The sequence below is a fragment of the Hyaena hyaena genome, unplaced genomic scaffold, assembly GCF_003009895.1.
Source record: "Hyaena hyaena isolate Hyena2069 unplaced genomic scaffold, ASM300989v1 scaffold_765, whole genome shotgun sequence".
NCBI classification, from domain to species: Eukaryota; Metazoa; Chordata; class Mammalia; order Carnivora; family Hyaenidae; genus Hyaena; species Hyaena hyaena.
Window position 1 is genome coordinate 63,482 of NW_024081399.1, and position 13,371 is coordinate 76,852.

The following is a 13,371-nucleotide window of genomic DNA, read 5'->3' on the forward strand; positions in this document are numbered from 1 at the left end:
GCGTATGAATTTAGCCTTAATTCTATTACATTGTCTCCATACAGCATTAAAGAACTCCAAAATATTTTTTAAATCTGTTAATGTTTATTTTTGAGAGAGCGAGGGACAGAGTGTGAGCAGAGGAAGGACAGAGAGAGAGGGAGACACAGAACTGGGCTGTCAGCTCAGAGTCCAATGTGGGGCTCGAACTCAGGAACTGTGAGATCGTGACCTGAGCTGAAGTTGGATGCTCAACTGACTGAGCCACTCAAGCACCCCTCAAAATTAATTTTTAAAGAAAATTTAAAAATACATATTTGGCTATTTGAATTCCCTTGCAAGCTGCCAAGAGCACCAAATGAGGGACTGTGGGGTTGGTGAAGGTGGTCTGAACAGTATGCTTGGGGGTCAGTATGAGAACCTGCAGGCAGTCAATCTGTGTTGGGAATGTTCAGAGTGGACTTTTTCACATTTTACATTCTCATCTCCTGAGTGTGCTGCCTGAGGCTACTGTTCTCTTCATATCTTGCAGATCTGTCTGGCAAAAAGGCTACATGCATCAAGAGTTTTTGCTAAGGGTCTTGTGATTAATTGGATGGCCTTTTAGTTGGACAGCTTCTGAGGACACGTTTTTTTATTTTTTCCTTTTTTGGCTCAGGAAGCCACGAAGATTAGTTGTGTGAATATATTTAACATTACCGCAGCTAATAAGTCATCCATCGCCTTAAACAAAATAAACAGCACTCATTCTAATTTTAGCTATGCCCAAACACTATACGGGTTTACCATAAATTATTTCGTATATTCCATAGTCTCTTTGATCCTGAAGTTAGAACTACAAGATGAAGGTCATGCAATGATTTATAAAAACAAATATTAATAGACCTTACACTGTATCAAGGTGCTTTGTATCAACTGTGCTAAGAGACGAGATTAGAAAATACAACATGTGTTGGCCCTCACGGTGCTCTTGTTCTATTCACATGGGATAATAACTCCACACTGACTCATCAAAGTTCCGTAAGACGTACAGTAGCCCTTCCTTATCTGCAGGGGATATATTCCAGGATTCCTTGCAGATGCCTGAGACTGTGAATAGGACCGAACCATATACTATGTGTTTCCCTATACACACAGACATTTGATAGAGCTTGATTTATAAATTAGGCACAGGAAGAGATTAAACACAATAACTAATAGTAAAATAGAACTCTTATAACAGTACAATGCAATAAAAGTGATGTGAATGCAGTCTCTCAGAATACCTTAGCGCATTTTGTACTCTGCCTTCTGGTCATGATGTGAGATGATAAAATGCCTACAATGAGGAGACAAAGTGCAGTGAATGACATAGGCATTGTGACATAGTGTTAGGCTACTACTGACCTTCTGACACTGTGACAGAAGGAGGATCATCTGCTTCCAGAGCAACGTGGATGGTGGGGAACCAAAACTATGTTGAGAGAGGCCATGGATATGGGCAGACTCCAGTACATTAAAAAAAAAAAAAAAAAAGGTGACCTCATGAGATGTCATCATCACTTATAGCTGAGAAGTGTTAGAGCCAGGTCATTGAGGGCCATAAATGCCAGGTTACAAAGTTTAGAAGAAACCCTCCAGACAAAGGGGAGGTTGCTTTTTGCATAGGAAAGTGATAGAGTCTGGGGTTCAGAAAGGCTATAAGGTTAACCACAGTATAGAGGGTGGATTGACATTTGTTAAGAGAAGAGGAAAGCTGAGTTATAGGTTTTATTAAATGGTTAAAGAGGTGATGGTGACTTGGGCAAGGGACATAGTGGTACGGATAGAGAGGAAGAGACAGCACACACATTTTCAAGTGAGACCACTGAACACATTGTGGGGCCATGCACATTCATCCATCCATCAAATCAGTAAATAAATGGTCCCTGCCTTCATATGGCTTCCGTACTGGGAGAGACAGACAATAACTAAAAGACACAAATAACTGACAAACACTTACAAGTGCTAGGAAGGAAGTTTGGGGCTGCTGAGAGGGAACACCAGGCAGTAGCAACGGTTGGGATGGACTGAACTACTTTATGCTGGGCATTCAGCGAAGTCCTCTCTAAGGAAGTATTCTTTCAGAGGACATCTGAAGGATTCATCAGAAAGAACAAGCATTGAAGAAGAGGGACAACCAAATGCAAAGGCTCTGAAATGGGACAATCTTTGTATATACCTATGTTTGAAGAAGACAGGGCCGCCAGTGTGCTAAGTGACACTGAAAAGTTGAGTAAGATGAAAATGGTAAAACTGACCCTTGGTTTTAGTAGCACATGTGTTATTGCTGCCCTTGATGAAAGCGGTTCCGCTTGCATAAGGACAAAACCAAATTGGGGTGAGTCGTAAAGTGAGCAGGGAGAAAGGGAGAAGAGAACAGAATGTGTTTAGTAGAAAAAAGAAACGAGCTGGAGGGGGATATAGAATTGGGGGTGTTTCAGTGTGTTGAAGTGTTTTCAGAATGTAGATCCCATCTGTACAGTGAGCTGGTAGAGAGCGGAAGGAAGATCTATGCATATGAGAGAAGTAAATCCCGAGCAGGAGATGATGCCTCCTAACACCTCCAGTTCACCTCACTTTGCATCTCAATTGGATAAATGACTCAAAGCTAATTCTTTCCAAAGCTGGGCTCTATTGGGGGGAGGTGGAAATGGGGTAGAACATTGTGGATTGGACTAGAAAGCAAAGATTCTGAGCACTGCAGAGAAAGAGAAGGGTGCAGAAAGCTAAGATCCTGGTCACCAAACCGAATGTTGCCCAAGTTCAACTCAATGTTGCCCAAGTTTGAGTGTAGTGGTAGCTTCATGTAAGCCCTCCCCCAAATTCCAAAAGAAGAGAGATTTCTCCATTTTATCTAACCAAGTACTAAGATGGTGAGGTAGGGAGCATACTCTGTACCATGTTTCTACCTTTAAAAGCCAGTGTAGCGGCCCCATAGCATTTATAAAATATATTGGGGGAATCAGCCATGTTTCTTTTTGTCAACAGAGGGCATTTTAAACATCCCACCATGTACACCCATCATTTCATAGAAGAAAATAATATCTTAGGACCCAAAAGTTGGAAGAAGGTAATGCCAGGATGAGAGACAAGTAACAAATCTAGCTTCATGGAAAACCTCTCTACACTGTTTTCTTATTTTATTTCGAAGTCTGTCATGGATTGGTGAAAATACCATCCCAGTCTTGTGTCAGTATGGAAATGAGTGTTAGGAAATCACTGGACCAGAATGACTTATAAAAATCTCTTCCAACTCAAATTCTATGATTCAGTTAATAGTAACAAAAAAGTATCACACTTGAAGCAAAATGGTTTCCTTTTCATGTTCTGCTCAATGATCTTATAAATAACTTTCCCCTGAGTCACCTTTGCCTTTCTCTGCCCTTCGCAGCGGTTTTGAAGGCCTCTTCTCCCAAGTATTCTGAGAGTCCAGGGCACTTTCAATAAACACCTCTCAGCACAAAAGATAATCATAGGTGCAACTGTTTTCTGCTGGCTTAAATGTTGATTAAGACTTCAGTACAAACCCAAAATAAAAAATGCAGGTTATTTTTCAAAGAACAGAAAGAACTGAAAGGGGAAAAAATTATAAACCTGCTGAAGAAAAAAGAAAATAGGAAAGAAAGCTCACTGGTCAGTTTTTGTGTATATTTTTATTTGTAAAGTATTCAAATATCCTAGCATTTTTCAGTGCTCTTAAAAGAGGTATATTAAAAATTTTTTAATGTCTATTTATTCTTGAGGGAGAAAGAGAGATGGAGTGAGTGGGGAAGAGGCAGAGAGAGGGAGACACAGAATCCGAAGCAGGTTCCAGGCTCTGAACTGTCAGCACACAGCCCAATGTGGGGCTTGAACTCATGAACCCTGAGATCATGATCTGAGCTGAAGTTGGACGCTTAACCAGATGAGCCATCCAGGCACCCCAAAAGAGGCATATTAAAATATTACATCAAACAGGATATTTTACTTAAAAAAATTAAATGCTTATTTTTTAGAGAGAGAGAGAGAGCAAGCAGGGGAGGGGTAGAGAGAGAGAGGGAGGCACAGAATCTGAAGCAGGCTCCAGGCTCTGAGCTGTCAGCACAGAGCCCGATGTGGGGCTTGAACTCATGAACTATGAGATCATGATCTGTGCCGAAGTTGGACACTCAACCAACTAAGACACCCAGGTGCCCCTATTTTTTATTTTTTTAAGTTTATTTATTTATTTTTGAGAGAGAGAGCGAGCAAGCATGAGCAGGGGAGGAACAGTGAGAGAGGGCGTGGATCCCAAGCAGGCTCCAGGCTAGCAGCGCAGAGGAAGATTCCCGGCTCCATCTCACAAATCGTGAGATCATGACCTGAGTCTAAACCAAGAGTCAGATGCTTAACCTACTCAGCCACCCAGGTGCCCCTCAAATAGGATATTTTGACAGATGACTTAGGTTACTAACGGTGAACTCAAAATACCAGATTGCTACTTAATGGGAGCTCTGATCTGCAGGCATGTGTCTGATCCCACCTTACCAATTCCACCTGCAAGGTCCCGGAACAAACTTTCTTCCACTGCAGGGTCTGCTTTATTGAATTCCCTACCTGTCCTAATTTTATATATTTCCAATGAGCTCCCTTCGAAGCTGACATCGGTGGAAGGGAATTGTTTTCTGACAAGCTAACATTTTAAGGCTAATGGTTTTTTAATAAGCAATTGAGTTTGCGGCATTCAGCTCTTGTTATGTTTTATTGGGTTTTGTGCTTTAATTTGGTATGTATGTTTTGGCACAATTCCATGGCAGGTGCAATTTTAAAAATGGAATCAATAAAATTCACTGTGATGTATGATGTGAGCATTCCAAGCTTAGCTTTCAAAACAAAATACTAGGCATGGCTCTTTCCAGAGCCCTGCAAAGAAAATGTGCTGATTCCTTAGGGCTTTCTTCACTGTAGCCTTTTGAAATCTTGTTCACACTCCTCAAATGTCCAAATATGCCTTCCTCTAAACAGCTGTCACTTGGAGCCCATGACCTCATCGTCTCATTCTTAAAGAGATGACCGTCATCTAGCAGGAGAGCCTAAGTGTGACTTGTTTTCCTGTTTAAAATCTCTCTCCTGTGCTTTCTAAAGTATTGTCAATCATTAGGGACTTCAGAAATCTTTGTTAAATAACTAGTTGAAAAAAATTCATCCTCTCCTCCTTCTTCCCTGAAGAAATTCCTCCTGTCCAGGACTGATACCTTGTAACGATGAAGAAGTTATCTGATGCTATCCTCCCCTGCCTTCTTAAAGACTGTGCTTCCTCATGTATTCCTTCTTAGTCTAAATGTCTTTGATCTTGATTTCTCCATGGCCACTTTGTGGATTCCTATAAACACAGACAGATGTCTTAATTTTGTTAAGCTAGGTATGGTCTGAGGCAGGGAGTGGTGCTTGGGACAGGGTACTTGGGGGAGGGCACCGTGTTGAGTGGCCAGTGTTCTACTGCTGGGTAGCCGGTGGTAGAGATAAAGCCATGTGCTCATTCTGTGCACTTTCTGGATCTTTGTTTTATTTAACAATAAAAAGTTCAAGGGAAGAAAAAGAAAACTACCTCCAGGGCAAGAGGACAATTAGAAATATTGATAATCGACTTGAGAAAGCGAACAGCTCTAATGACTAGGTAGCAAACCCTTTTTTGCAAGCCAGCTAATTTCCAATGTTTTGTTTTCAACAAAATTGAAGAATGACTTGCAGTTGTCATATAATTGTGTATAACATAACATATATAAGATATATAATTTTGAGTCAGTAACTCACAAGAAGTTGAAAGAATTGAGTGAAATGAGCATAAAAGGAAAACACTTCCATCCATTCCCATGTACTCACTTATGAAAACAAAGTCTCTTTGGTATTTTCACCCCCCCAAAAAAAAAACCAACACAAAAATGAAGATAGAATTGGTAATGAACCCTGTCTCATTCTAGCAACTAGTGATAATCATCTATGTATTCAAGAATGAATGGGAAGGAGGCAGAAAAAAAACTCCATGCATCTCATTAAGAAATGCATTTTCAACAAATGCTAACATCTTATGTTTAATAATTATTTTCAATTTTTGTAATATTTTAATTTCTATCCATTGTATGTTGCTATCACTTGCAATGCTAAGTCAACTCAGAAGAAATTTAACACTTAAGGCCTCATGGTCACTTGACTTAAAAAAATCAATGCGTACACATTTTTCCTGAAATTAATAATACGGTGATCCACAAGAAGGCTTTTACACAATAGAAAACAATGACCTGAAGAATATACACTGTATGATCCTTTTTATACAAAGCTCAAACATAGACAAAACTAATCTATATCAGGGATTAGCAAACCTTGCCTATAAAGGGACAGATAATAAATAATTCAGAGCTTGTGGGCCATAATGTCTCTGTCTCAACAACTCAGTTCAGACACTGTGACAGCAAAAATGCCAGGGACAGACATAATCAAAAGGGTGTGGCTCTGTTCCAATAAAACGATCTACAAAAAACAAGTGGCAGGCCAGATTTGATTCCCGAACTGTGGTATGGCGATCCCTGGCCTATACTGTTTCGAGGGTTCATACATACACGTAACACAATCACAAAGCTCACATTACCACTGGAGCAGAGGCAGAGTTATGTCTGGTCAGGGGTACAGGAGGAAAGTCTTGGGCGACAATTTGTTTCTTGATCTCAGTAGGTTATTATAATCTTGTTCACTATATGAACATTTGTTAAATTTTACATTTACGTTTTGTCTCTTTTCCTTTGCATTACACTTTACAATAAAATCTTAAGATAATTCTATTTTATTACATATTATTATTAAATAATACCTCATAAAAATTATATTAATTCACTGGTATGCCAATTATGAATAAAAATACTCCTTTCTTTACACACTCAACAAAACATGTCGCTAGTCTTTTGACCTCAAAAATCTCAATTCTAGGAATTTATCCCAAGAAACTAATTGCACAAGGGGAAAACCATGTATGCACAAGGAAAATTCCCCCAACGTTACTTGCATTGGTAAAACCCTGGAAACATCCATAAGTAGCCACCAATAAAAGGTTGATGAAATGAATTATGGAACACTATATTGCTACTAAGAGTAATAATGTAAATCTATATTTATTGACATGGAGACATCATGAAATGAAAATAAGGTTATCAAGGGGCGCCTGGGTGGCTCAGGTCAGATCTCACAGTTGGTGGGTTTGAGCCCCGCATCAGGCTCTGTGCTGACAGCTCAGAGCCTGGAGCCTGTTTCGGATTCTGTATCTCCCTCTGTCTCTGCCCCTCCGCCACTCATGCTCTGTCTCTCTCTGTCTCAAAAATAAATAAACTATAAAACATTTTAAAAAAGAAGGTAAGGTTATCAAATAATATACAGTATGATTCTACAGTACAATAATACACACGCATACATATATAAAAAATATTCCTTAAAGTTCTGTTTATGATTATCTAACCTCAAGAATTGGAATAAAACACCATTATGGTTTCCAGCCTATACACAATCTTCTTCTGCAGATGTATTTCTTCTCCTTCAGGCTAATACAGTCACCAGCAAGCGTTCAGAGAACAACGATTTGGCTCATTGTAATATCATGAATCAAAATATTGCACCGTACATGGTCAAGAGGACCCTGCCAGAAGAATGTTTTGATTTATTAAACCTGTCTCCCTAAGCATGATAAAGTAGCTAAATCATCAATAGATGAAGACACCATCTTCTCTGACTAGATCTTAGGAGGAAATAAGCCAGTATGTATGGCCCCCACTTCTGGTGTGGCAGCTTTGGGGAAAGGGACCAGTGAAAGGCTGGTTCTACTCTGAGTACATGAATATGACTCAACATTCCCACTGGAAGAACCACTAAAAATGATTTGAGTTCCGGTTACAGCCTGAAGTTTAGAACACACCCATGACCTCAGGATAATCCCCTGAAAGCAATGCTACTCCTCTTGATCACCTTGAGACAGAAAAAATAGATGGAGATCCATACAACTGAACCATGGAACAGAGTGAATACAGATAAGCTATACAGAACTTAAAAAATGGGAGATATATGCATAGATAACTATCTGTAGGTATGTATACCCAAACCACAATGGTGGTTATTTTTCTGTATTGTTGCTTTTCATATATATGTATTTTTTTAACCTTCTAATTTGCACTCTTTTGGAATTTTAATCTTTACAATAAGTGTGTATTACATTCCCAAAAAATAAAACAATAATCTAATAAAGCTATTTTTAAAATGCTTTCACCTGGGGGGGTGGTGCCTGGGTGGCTCAGCCAGTTAAGTGTAAGTGTCTGACTTCAGCTCAGGTCATGATCTCAAGATTCAAGAGTTCAAGCCTCCTATTGGGTTCACTGCTATCAGCACAAACCCCACTTTGGATCCTCTGTCTCTGTCTCTCTCTGCTCCTCCCCTGCTTATTGCTTATGCACAAACTCTCTCCGCGCCCCCCCGCAAAACAATACATAAACATTAAAAAAATTCTTTCACCTGGAGACGCCTGGGTGGCTCAGCTGGTTAAGCATCCAACTCTTGATTTTGGCTCAGGTCATGATCTCAGCGTCATGAGAACCAGCCCCATGGGCGTGGAGCCTGCTTAAGATTCTCTTCCTCTCTCCCTCTCCCTCTACCCCTGTCCTTGCTTGCATGCACACCTTCTCTCTTAAAAAAAAAATGCTTTCTCCTAAAAATACCACTCCCTATAGATGTTTGTCTTGTTTCTTTTCTGCATCCTTTTCCTTATTATTGACCCATCTCTTTTTCATAAGACTCCCATCCCTACCATTTCACAGAAAATGTACTCTTCGAGGCCAACCTTATCACTGAAAAATCCTCAGTCTTTATTTTCTTTGATAGCTCTAGCCAGCATTCAGCAGTAGTTAACCCCTCCCTGCTTTTCAAAATGTCCTCTTGGCTATTCATTCTCCATTTTTTTCCCCTAACTTTCTGCCTCCTTCTCATCTGTCTCTCTGATTGGCTTAATTTCCTCTGCTGCTTGGGAAATGTAATCCCTAGCCTCAGTCCTTAGAACACTGCTCCTAGCTATGTCCCAGGGCCATTACACTCTGATGAATGACTGTCCAGACTGTCCCTAAGCTGGAGCTCCATCTTTGTAACTGCCATTTCCACCAGGATATCTTGACATCACCTTAAACCTAACATGTCAGAAACTGCATCTGTTGGCACAAAGCAGTTTTCCCTCTAGGCCTTCCTCTTTCGGACCACAGAACTAGGTCATAATTTCATTGTCTTTGCAATAGCCTTTGGCCAAAAACAAAGAAAAGGCACAAAGTGAATCTTTAGCTACAGCAGAACGATCAAAACAGAACAAACAGTGAGTCTGAATACAATATTTTTTAAGAGCTGATTTCATAAAAGAATTCAGACCAATATATCATGTCAGTTGAAGTGTAGCCATAAGAGTAAATTTAGCTCCACTTTCAGAGTCAGTCAGTCCCTAGAGTGAAATGTGTTCATTGCCAATATTAACACCTTATCCTCCAAGTCATATGGATTCAGAGTCATGAACAGGTACTTCTCCATTCTTATGTAATCATGCATCAACTCCTGCCATGTTTTCTTTACTGTCTTTCTTCGTCCCTTACTTTATTACATAGTTCCACTCTCACAAAATATCTAATTCAGTCCTGCTCACCTTATATCAAGACATTATAATGCTCCACTTCAAAACTTTTATAACTGACATACTTTGTTTCTCATATTCTGTTCCTGTTTTCATAAATATAACATATTCCTATTCTCATAAATTTAACCTGCTGAAAAAAATGATCTTTGGCCCTTTGTTGACCACAACATAGAGTTCATAAAGCTGAGTATGTAAGGACTATAAAATCTGATCAAAAACTGCTTTTCCAATCTTATCCACCACTTCCTTCCTTCACAATTTCTGATCAACTTTTGCTAACTGCTATGTAGGAAAGGAATTAAAACTAGTACATGCATAGGAAAACGTGTCCTAGAAAGCAGAGATGGGTGGGATCTAAAGAGTGTGGAAAGTGAATAGAAAACCTGGGACCACGGCTCTGGGGTTGAATAAAGTAGGAGCCAGTAAAGGAGCATAAGAAAGAGAAGTCGGTGAGGCAGAAGAAACGTCAGGTTAAACATGAAGTTACAAAAGGGAAGAGGTCATTCACACAAAGATGGAGCGGCCAATTATGTAAGTAAAGGCTGATGGGTGATCATTAAATTAGGGACACGGATGGCTGGAAACCTTTAGAAAAGCAAGATCAGTGGGGTGGACAGACTGATGTCTGGAGTGGGAGAAAGAAACTGGAAATGTTGCTGGCAAGAAGAAACAGGGAGTCTTGACGGCTCTTGCACGATTTTGCAGTGAGGAGAGCAGGCAAGTTGGATTATACGTGGAGAGCTATGTAGTGTGAAGACTGCATATTATAGTATATGTGTATGCTGACAGAAATGCTCCGGCACACAAGGCTAAACTGAGGTTGCCAGGGAAAGAAGGTGCAAGTGAAAGAGCAAAATACTTGCTAGGTGAAAGAGAATGAGATTCAGTGCAATTGTAGAGGGATGGCCCTTTGATAGGAACAGGGAAGCTTCCTTGGTCATAAGAGAAGAGAGAGGGTATGCACACATGAGGTGTAGAGGTTTAGCAGTAAAAAGGTGGAGCAGACTCCTCTTCGTGGCTGTTATATTCTCAGTGAGGTATAGGACTGGCAGTATGGGACTGAGGGTGGTACATAAAGTGTATGAAGAGAAAAGGTACTAAAATGAGGTCTTCGAAGGTAGAAAAATGAGCTCGCTATAGAGAAACAGTTGAGATTCCAGGCATTGCTGAGACCTAGTTTGAGTTTGGGGAGCATCACTTCTAAGTGAAATTCACTTCAATTGAAAGTGAAATCAGGGTGCCTGACAGGCTGATTTTCTCCAGGTATGAAGAAGGGGTAATTCTGCACAGGGCAGAAGCAGGACTCAGCCTCATGATCTCATGATATCTGACTCACTAAGACCAATGTTCTTTCCCTGAAATTATTTTTCTAGTGGTATTTTTTCATAATCTCCTCTCAAAAACCCATAGTTCAAGTTAAAATTGAATAAAATATTTTCCTTAAATTAAAAATAATTATATCTAAGGGGATGGTGAGCAACAATACTTCTGGGAGAGAACTGAGGAGGCTTCCAACATGAAAGCATTTGTCACCGCTATGCCAATCAGCATACATTTCCCCCTGTAAATATTGCAAAATGTCCATATGCTCATGCTGCAAAGGCTCTCTTGGAGCCTTGTAATCAGGCCAGTGGACCATATTGTTATGCACAATCTAACCTCCTTCCTTCTTGGCCCCTAACAAAGGACAGCAGGCTGATAGGGCTAGAGCTAATTAGCATCCCGTCCATCGTGCCTTATGCTGTGACTGCCTAAAGGAAGCTTCTTTCTCCTGGCTGATGATAAAACAGAATCAGTCCCTTTGCTCTCTGAGCTGAGTCATTTATCAATCATGATTCTGCAGACACAATGAGAAGCAAAGAAGATAGATAGAGACAGAGATAGAGATATAGAGACGTACATTCCTATATTTAAAATGTTGTATGTCGCGGGGCGCCTGGGTGGCTCAGTGGGTTAAGTGTTCGACTTCGGCTCAGGTCATGATCTCATGGTTCGTGGGTTTGATCCCTGTGTCGGGCTCTGGGCTCACAGTGTGGAGCCTGGAGCCTGCTTTGAATTCTGTGCCTCCCTCTCTCTCTGCCCCTTCCCTGTTCATGCTCTGTCTCTCAAAAATAAATCAACATTGAAAAAAAAGTTTTAGTGTTTTATGTTGCATACGTACATTTGTATTTGTGCATATGTATATTTAGTGCCACAGTATAATGAAAAAAAAATGTCGACATAAATGAGGAAAGGCTGAGAAAAGAAAAGTCAGGAGACTATGACAACAGCTGTTCCTGAAGAGGCAGAATAGTGTAGGGGTAAAAGCATACACTCTCAAGTCAAAACTTCAGGGTCAAATCCTGGCTCTGACACTTATTAGCCATGTGGCCCTAGACAAGTAACTTAGCTTTCCTGGACCTCAGTTTCCTCAGTTATAAAAGATGAATAAAAATAGAAGCTAAATCAAAAGGTGATTGGGAGGATTAAACGAGTTGTTTGCAATTCCAGCACTTAGTAGCTCGTGATCCTGAAGATATCATTTCATCACTTGAAGTTCAATCCCCTTATCAGTAACCGTATTTGGTTTTGTGCAATTTTTCCTCTCACAAGAACCTACATTGTCTGCTATTTTGACACTATATCTTGCCAGATTTGTGGGGGAATCTATATTAAATTAGTTATGGAACTTCTTTAAAATTCTCTCTGCTACCTATGCGTATGCTTCTGTCAGTGGCCAGATAAATCTATCATTTATACTTGATTCAGGGATGTCATATTGAAACCTGGAAGGCAGATACGTCTTCCTAAAAATGCATCCACATTAATATTCAAGTTGCCTTGCATTCTGGGAGGACTTATCAATGGATGGTGAAGAGGTGCACAGCTGAAGAAGCTCAATCTGGAAGATGCCGTACATAGAAAACACCTCACCAACAAAGCTGAGAGAGGCTATCGAACTCTCACTACCAAGAGACAGCACTTAAGTCTCCCTGCCATGTGTCTTCCGGGTCTTGCTTCATGAAGAAGCTTTGCTATAGCTCCATAAGGCAAACCCGTGTCTTAATTCACTCTGCATTCTCAGGTGGAGAACAGCGTCTGGCACAAAAGAAGTCTGCCAAATGTGTGAAAAGGGAGTGAGGGAGTGAATAAGAAGGCTCATTTGATCATTTGTCTCATTTTTCATTGACTTTGAAGTTACTTCCCATAATCTAAATCCATTGGGGTACACTCATTCTAATATGATAGACGCAGAGTGATAAATACGTTTGTGTAATCAATTCTGGGGCAATGTCTAATAGGTTCACAAAAAAATTTCCAATTATCTACAAGGTCTAGCTTGCCATATTTGCATGTTGCATACAATGTTGCTTCTTACAATGGAACCCCGTCAATGTACTTGGTACACACACTCAGGCACACACACACCACAATGTCTTTCTACAATAAAGACTCCATTTCAGCAGCAATTAAAAAGACACATACTCGAAATGCTAAGGGGGAAAGCAAAACAACAAAATGCTGGTTCATGCTTAAGGCGCTGGGCTTTTGTGTTCCCTATGGTTACTGAGCTTGCAATATAGCAAACACAGATTCCAAAAGATCTTTTTATCCCTGTTTTGTGATTTGTGCAGTCAAGCATGTTAGGAAGAATAAGTAACCAGAACAAAGAGTTGACCAGCAAATAGATAGCAATTTGTAATCAGTGAAGAGAATACTTTCCCCAGGTT